Source organism: Desmodus rotundus, chromosome X (genome assembly GCF_022682495.2).
Source record: "Desmodus rotundus isolate HL8 chromosome X, HLdesRot8A.1, whole genome shotgun sequence".
NCBI classification, from domain to species: Eukaryota; Metazoa; Chordata; class Mammalia; order Chiroptera; family Phyllostomidae; genus Desmodus; species Desmodus rotundus.
The window spans coordinates 8,298,969-8,307,658 of NC_071400.1; the positions used below are offsets into that span (position 1 = coordinate 8,298,969).

General features: G+C 39.4%; 1 pseudogene; it reads left to right on the plus strand.

Moving 5' to 3' along the window:
* The first annotated feature begins 2,297 nt into the window (after positions 1-2,297).
* Positions 2,298-2,405, plus strand: LOC112300128 (small nucleolar RNA U3; annotated as a pseudogene).
* The last annotated feature ends 6,285 nt before the right edge of the window (positions 2,406-8,690 follow it).

Consider the following 8,690-nt stretch of genomic DNA (forward strand, 5'->3'; position numbering starts at 1 on the left):
ATATTCATTGATTTTAGAGAGGGAGAAAGGGAGGGAGGGAGAGAGGGCAGGAAGGAGAGAGGGAGAGGCAGGGGGTGGGGTGGGGTGGGGTGAGGTAGAGGGAAAGAGAGAAACATTGCTGTCAGAGAGAAACACCGATCCCATAAACCGCAGGTGGCAAACACAAGGCCCGCGGGCTAAATCCCACCCTCCACCTTGTTTTATCCGGCCGGCACCTTGTTTCTACTGGCGGCAGCACCGAGTTCCTTGCCCCTAGTTAGGGAATAGTTACATTTATACCTTCCTAAAATTACATTCGGCCCTTTGAAGGCAACTGTGAGGCTGATGTGGCCCCCAGCGAAAATGAGTTTGACACCCCTACATGCCAACTTAGGTATGTGCCTTGACTGGGAGTCGAACCTGCAACCTTTGGGTGCAGGAGACTAGCTCCAACCAAGGAAGCCATTGATGATTAAGTTAATATCCAGCCTCTCTCTTCCACAGAGGTCAAGGGATGGGGCTCAAAGTTCTAATCCTCTAATCACATGCGTGGTTCCCCTGGCTACCCCCTCCCTATTGCCAAGGCTATTTATTCAGAAGCCCCTAGCCACAAGTCATCTGGTTTATTTCTTGTTCAAGTCTTCTGTTTCTTCATTGACCTGATTGTGCTATACATCCTTGAAAGTGGATTATTGAAGTCCCCAACTTGTAAAACTGTCTATTCCTCCCTTCAATGCTGTTAATTTTTGCTTCATATATTTTAGGGTCCTGTTGTTAGGCTAATATATGTTATACGTTCCTCCTGGATCAACTCTTTTATCAATATGTAATGTCCTTTTTTTGTTTCTTGTAACCTTTTTTGATTTAAAGCCTTTTTTTTTTCCTGGTAATATAAGCAACTCAGCTCTATTTGTGGTTACTTTTATGTTTGAGAATTTTTATGAGTTTATTTGAGCCAAACTGATACATATGCCTAGGAGCCAGTCTCAAAGGCTCCTTGTTTTGGTTACTATTTGCATAAGATTAGTTACCTTCATCCTCTTTGTGTCTTTATGTTGAAAATGAGTTTCTTGTGGACAGCATTTGTAAACCTTTTATTGTGCAAATTTTCAACCTTAGGCAAAGGAGAGAGAAGAGTATAATGAAGCTCCAGGTACCAATCACCCGGTTCAATAACAACTCTAGTTTGTTATTATTTTGTCTAGTCCTCTCACCTAGTAAGACTTTGCTGGAGTATTTTAAAGCATATCCTAAGTATCATATAATTTCACTTAAATACTTTGGCTCCTATCTTTAAAGGATGAACACGGAAAAGTACAACCACAATACCATGATCACACACAATAAAATGTAGAATTTCTCAATATCATCTAATACCTAGTCAGTGTTTCATTGTCTCTTAGTATCTCAAAAGTGTTTTACTTTGCAGTTGTCAACCTAAGGATATTTTTTGTGACAGAAGATCTGCTTCTTCCACTCCTTGTTTCCCTTCATCTCTTTTTCTGATTTGATATTGTTGGGTATTTTAACTTTTAAAGCTGTTGTAGATGTCTGTTCTAAATACTTCTTTTCTATTTTTTTTGGCTCCTCTACTTCCTCCTACCTGCATCCTTGAGGCTCAATGTTGAACTCTTCTCTTTTTCTCTTTCTTTCAGGTAACCAATTCACATTATTTTTTCATCTACCGCCTTTGCGATGACTCTAAAATCTTCATCTCTAGCCCAGGCCTCTCACCCAAACTCCAGTTCTCTATTTCCAACTGCCTACAGGACACTTCTGCATGAAAGCCCCATCATAAACCCAAACTAAACTATCTAACATTGAAATTATCCTCCCCCATCAAATAACTCCCTTCATATCATCACCTGTTAACGCCAACTTATCTCAGTTCTTTTTTTTTTTTTTTTAAAGATTTCATTTATTTACTTTTTGGAGTGAGGGGAAGGGAGAGAGAAAGAGAAGGAGAGAAACATCAATGTGTGGTTGCCTCTTGTGCGCACCCCCCACTGGGGTCCTGGGCCATAACCCAGGCATGTGTCCCAACTGGGAATTGAACCAGTGACCCTTTGCCTCGCAGGCCAAGGCTCAATGGACTGAATTACACCAGCCAGGGCATTCTCCCTGTTCTTAAGCTTAATGTCCTAGTTATTTTTAAAGTGCTATTCTCTTTCATTCCCCTTATTCAGTTAGTTACCAAGTTCTGTTGATTCTTCCTTTGTTGTGTCTCTAGCTTCTCTCCAGTCTCACTGTTATTCCCTGGAACCTAATCGGCGCAGGCCTTCATAGGTAACTTAGCTACCATTTAGAATTATGCTGGAAAGACTATACTTTCAGGGATCATTTCTATAGTTTGTTACTAGAATTATGCTGGAAGTCTTAACTAATACAGTGAAACGAAGAACCAAAATAAGAGGTATAAATACTGACAAGGTAAAGACAAAACTTCATTATTTGTAGTTGATATGAAATTCCAAGAAATCAACTTACAAGTTATTAAACAAAAAACAAATGTTTAGCTGTGGCTAGTGTGGCTCAGTGGTTGAGCGCCGGCCTGCGAACCAGGAGGTCACCAGTTCCATTTCTGGTCAGGGCACATGCCTAGGTTGCAGGCCACCCCCTGGTTGGGGGTGTGCGATTAATGTATCTCTCACACATCATGTTTCTCTTCCTCCCTTTTTCCCTCCCTTCCCCCTCTCTAAAAATAAATATTCAAAAACCAAATATTTACATTACAAGATTGCCACTTGTAAATATAATACCAAAATCAATAACTTCTCTAATTTTAAGCAGTAACTAAGTAGGAACTGTTATAAAAAGAAATACCATTCACAGTAGTAACAAAAGCTATAAAGTATATAAAAATATAGGCAATAGCCCTGGCTGGTGTGGCTCAGTGGATTGAACGCTGGCCTGCAAACCAGAGTCGCAGGTTCGGTCCATGGTGTAGGTCACATGCTTGGGTTGCAGGCAGGGACCCCGGTGGGGGGTGCATAGGAGGCAACCACACATTGATGTTTCTCTCCCTCTTTCTCCCTTCCTTACTTTCTCTAAAAATAAATAAGTAAAATCTTAAAAAAAAAAAAAGAATATAGGCAATAATCTCTTACATAGGAGAGGACCAAAAAAGCACTAAGCATAAAAGAAAAATCTGATTGGACATCATCAAAATTAAAAACTTCTGCTTCTTCATTTAAGAAAATGAAAGGCAAGCCACAGAGTGGGAGAAAATCTTCACAGTATAGGTGTGTAACAAAGGACTTGTATACAGAACCTGTAAAGAACTTTTAGAACTCAAGATAAGAAAACAATCACAAAATAGGCTAAAGATTTGAACAAGCACTTCACGAAGAAAGATATATGAATGGCCATTAGGTAAATGAAAAGCTGCTCAAATCATTAAGCATGCAGATAAAAACCACCATGAAATACAAGTATATACCCACTAAAATTGCTTAAATTAAAAAACTGACAGACTAAGTGATGGTGGAGATGTGGAGCCATGGGGCCTCTCGTGCATAGAGGATAAAATGGAACAACCGCTCTGGTGTACTATTTAGTAGTTTCTTACAATGTGAAAAGTACAAAGTTAGAAAAGAAAAGAAAAAGAAATATACAAAGTTAAACATCCACTTACACAAAGACCCAAACATTCCACTCCTAGGTACTCCTCAAGAGAAATGAAACTATATGTCCGCAGAAGGTCTTATATACAATATTCATAGCAGCTTTATCCATTATGGTCCCAAACTGGGAACAAATTGCTATATATCTGGTGCAGCTGAATACTACTAAGTAATAAAGAGGAAGGAACTACTGTTATGCCCAACAACATGAATAAATCTTGAAAATGCCATGACTGGTGTGGCTCAGTGGGTTGGGACTCATGCAGCAAAGCCAAAGGTCACAGGTTCGATTCCCGGTCAGGGCACATGTCTGGATTGTGGGGTCAGTTCCCAGTTGGGAGCACCTGTGAGAGGCAACCAGTCAGTGTTCTCATATTGATGTTTGTCTTCCTCTCTCTCTCCCTTCCTTCCCCTCTGTCTAATAAGTAAATAAATAAATAAGTAAAAATTCATTAAACGATAAAAGTAAATAAATCTCAGAAATGTGCTGAGCAAAAGACATGGACACAAAAGAGTACATGCTATTATGATTCTATTTATATGAAATTCTAAAAAGGCGTAATTAACTTTTAGTGACAGAAAGCAGAACAGTGATCCTCTGGGGCTGGGGGTGCTAGGGATTGACTGCAAAGGGGTGCAAGGGAACCTTTAGGGCTGACGGAAATACATGTCTTGACTGTGGCAGTAATTACATAGGTGCATCCATTTGTCAAAAGTCATCAAACTATAAACTGAAAATGAGCTTTTCAGATGTCATGCATCTCTATGTTTGACTGAAACAGAAAAAAGCCAGTTCTGCAACAACAAGGGATGAGGTACTAGTACTTGCTACTGCAGGGAGGACACTCAAAAACATTATGCTAAGTGGGAAAAAAAAAAGCCAGATGCAAAAAACACAATAGGTATATTGTGTGACCGCGCTGCTGTGAAATGGTCAGGAAAAACAACTTCATAGAGACAATAAGTAGCTTAGTGGTTGCCTGGGGTTTAGGCGCAGGGACTGGCTGCACCTGGGCCTGAGGGGCCTTTCTTAGGTGATGCAAATGTCCTCACATTGGGTTGTGAAGATAGCAGCACAACATTGTAAAGTGACTAAAAATCATTTCATTGCTCACTTAAAATGAGGGAACTTGTTATGTAAATTATATCTCTCTACCGCTTGTTTTAAAAAGATCTTTGACCATGTGGTCCAACAATCCTGCTCCTTGGTATTTACCCAAAGGAGTGGACAAGTTTAGGTTCACACAAAAGCCTGCATTTGAATGTTTATAGGGCTTTATTCACACAACTGGCTCAAGTTGCAAGCAACGATGCCAATGCGTTCTTGAGGCAGGCAATGGATAAGATGTAGTACATCCATACAATGGTATGTTAGCACTAAAAAGAAATGAGATAGCAAGCCAGAAGACATGGAGACGCCTCAAATGCATATTACTAAGTGAAAGAAGTAAATCTGAAAAGGCTACATATTTTTTATATGAATCCAACTGTATGACATTCTAGAAAAGGTAAATCTGTGGAGATAATACAAAGATCAGTAGGCGCCAGGACTAGAGGGCAGACGGGGGTGAATAGGCCGAGCACAGAGGTATTTTAGGGCAGTGAAACTATTCTGTATGCTATGATAATAGTGGGTACATGTTATTGTATATTTGGCAAAATTTATAGAATGCACAAGACCAAGAGTGAGCCCTAATATAAACTGTGGACTTTGGGTGATGACAACGTGTCAGTGTGAGTTCCTGAGCTCTAACAAATGTGCCGCTCTGGTGAGCCTTGCCTTGATCATGGGGGGGAGGTTGTGCGTGGGAGGGGGTTAAGGGAACACAGGGAAACTCTCTGTATTTTCAATCGAATTTTGCTGTGAGCCTAAAACTGCTCTGAAAATAAACTCTTTTAAAAAAGAAATGAAATATCAAGCCGCGAGAAGACATGGATGAACCTCAAATGCATATCGCTAAATGAAAGAAGTGAATCTGCAAAAGCAGTACCTATTGTATGATTTCAACTACATGAAATTCTGAAAAGGCAAAACCGTGGAGACAGGAAAAAGATCAGTGGTTGCCAGGAGTCAGGCGGGAGGGAGGGAGGGATGAATAGTCAGACCACGGAGGATTTTTAAAGCAGTGAAACTATTCTGTATGCTATTCTAATGGTGAATGCGTTTGTTAGAACTCAGCACATACAATACTAAGAGTCAACCCTAATGTAGAGTTTGGATTATAACAATGTGTCAGTTTAGGTTCATCAGCTGTAACAAATATGCTGCTCTGGTGATATGGGCTGTTGAGATAGAGGGGGAGGCTGTGAGTGTGCATGTGGGGGGACAGTAAGTACGTGGGAATTCTCTGTATTTTCTGCTCAATTTTGCTGTGAACCTAAAACTTATCTAAAAAGCAGTCTGTTAAAATTAACTGTCTAAACAAAAATAATAACAATGTACTGCAGGATAAAAGTAAACTGCCTAACAACAGAACAAAGACCAGAAAGATGAAAATGGAAGTATATTAACATAAGATTCTGTAAAAACAATTTTTTTATTGATTTTTTTTTAAAGAGAGAGAGAGGGATAGAGAGAGATAGAGAGACACAGAGAGAGGCAGAGAGAGAGGCAGAGAGGCAGAGAGAGAGAGAGAGAGACACACACACACACACACCTGGCTGGTGTGGCTCAGTGGACTGAGCCCGGGCCTGTGAACTGAAAGGTCACTGGTTCAATTCCTAGTGTGGACACATGCCTGGGTGTCAGGCCAGGTCTGCAGTTGGGGGCATATGAGAAGCAACCACACATTGATGTTTCTGTTCCTCTCATTCTCCCTCCCTTCCCCTCTCTCTAAAAGCAAATAAATAAAATTAAAAAAAATATATAAAGAGAGAGACATCAATTTGTTGTTCCACTCATTTATGTACTCATTGGTTGCTTCCTGTATGTGCCCTGAGTGGCAACTGGAAACCCTGGTAAACCCTGGTATGGATGGGGATGATGCTCTAACCAACTGAGCTGTCCAACCAGGGCAACATAAGGTTCTTATATTTTTCGTGAAGTGGTATCATAACACTTGAAGGTAGATTGTGAGAAGTTATGGGTGTACAAAATAAACCGTGAAGCAACCACTAAAACGACAAAACAAAGAGGGACAGCTAATAAGTCAACAAAGGAGACACAAATAATATTGATTAATCCAAAAGAAGGCAGAAAAAGAGAACAAACAAGAGATGGGACAAATAGAAAACAAATAGCAAGGTGACAGATTCAAACCTAACCGTGTTGTGTTAAATGTAGATGGTCTGAACACCCCAGTTACAGGTTAGGGATGATCAGACTGGGTAAAAAAGCAAGACCCAACCTACGAGAAAGACTCTTTAGACAAAGACACAAATAAGTTAGAAGTATGTTTTAAACAAGGTGTATCATGATAATACTAGTTTTTTAAGGTGGACGGGCTGTATCAATATTAGTCAAAGTAGGTTTCAGAGCAAAGATAACACTAGTAAATAAAGAAGGTAATATAATGATAAAAAGTCAGTTAATGAGGAGGACGTATCAATTCTAAATGTTTGTGCACCTAATATAATAGCTTCAGAATACATCAATGAAAACTGAAAAACTACAAGGAGAAATAGAGAAATCCACAATGTTTTCAGAGATTTCAATACCTTTCTCTGAATAACTAATAGAACAAGTAGGCATAAAATTGGCAAGGATGTAGAAGTGAACACCACTATCAATCAAATTGACGTGATTTACATTTATAGAATATTCCACCCAGAAATAGCAAAATACACATTCTTTTCAAGTCCACATGAGGTATTTGCTAAGATAGACCATATTCTAGGCCACAAAACAAATCTCAATGAATTCAAAAGGATTCAAGTCCTACAAAAATATGTATATTCTCTGAAAAGCATGGAATGAAATTATATATCAATAACAGAAAGATCTCTGGAAAATCCTCAAATACTACATAATTGAATAATCCACTTCTAGATAACTCATGGGTGAAAGAAGAAATGAAAAGGGTAATTAGAAAATACTTTGAATGGAATGAAAATGAAAGCACAACAAATAATTTATGGCATTCTGCTAAAGCAGTAGTTTGGGGGTAATTTTTAAGCACTAAGCAGCTCTATTAGAGCAGCAGAAAGCTCTCAGTGACTTAGGCTTTCACTTTAGCAAAATGAAGAAGAGCAGGTAAAATGAAGTTTGAGAAGAAAAACACTGACGATCAAAGTGAAAATCATTGACATAGAAAAAGAGAAAAAATAACAAAATGAAATTCGTGTATGCTAGTGTTCATTGCAGCATTATTTCTAATAGTCAAATATTAGAAATGAGAGAAATGTCCACCAATAGACGAATAGCAGCTACAAAAGTCAAATTCATGGAGGCACAAAGCAGATTAAAGGTTGGTTTCCAGGGGCCATGAAGAGGAGGGAAGGCGGAGTTACTGCTTAATGGGTATAGAATTTCTGTTTGGAGTGATGAAAAGGTTTTAGAAATAAACAACGGTGATGGTTCCACAATATTGTGGATGTATGTAATGCCACTGAATTATACAGTTAAAAAAAGGTTAAACTGGCCAACTTTGTTACATATATTTACCATAGTTAAAAAAATAAGATACAAAAGACATTGAATTGTACAACTGAAATGGGGAATTGTTGAGTACATGAACTTATATCTCAACAAAGCTGTTCTTAAAAGTGCACGGTTTTGATTCCATTTATGTAAAAGTGTAGAAAATGCAAACTAATATATGGTGATAGAGAGCAGCCGTAATTAGTTCATTTTCTTTGATCGCTTCCATCTTTCTTAACACTTTCTCAGTTCCCTAACTGGCTCTTTATGTTAATACTGGTCCTGAGGAAAAACAGGGGTGTGGGGAGGAACGGGTGGCCTCACTTTGCCAAGGGAAAGGTGGGGTCGGGGGACACTCGAACCCGGGACCTTGTCCTGGGGTCAGGATCTAAGCAAGGCTTGATTATCAGGAGGCGTGGTTTAGGATCCTGTGACGCCAGAAAAAGAGGCTGGTCCTAGGACTGCACTTCCCAGGAGGTCTCCGGGCGCGGAGAGGAGACTGCGTCCGA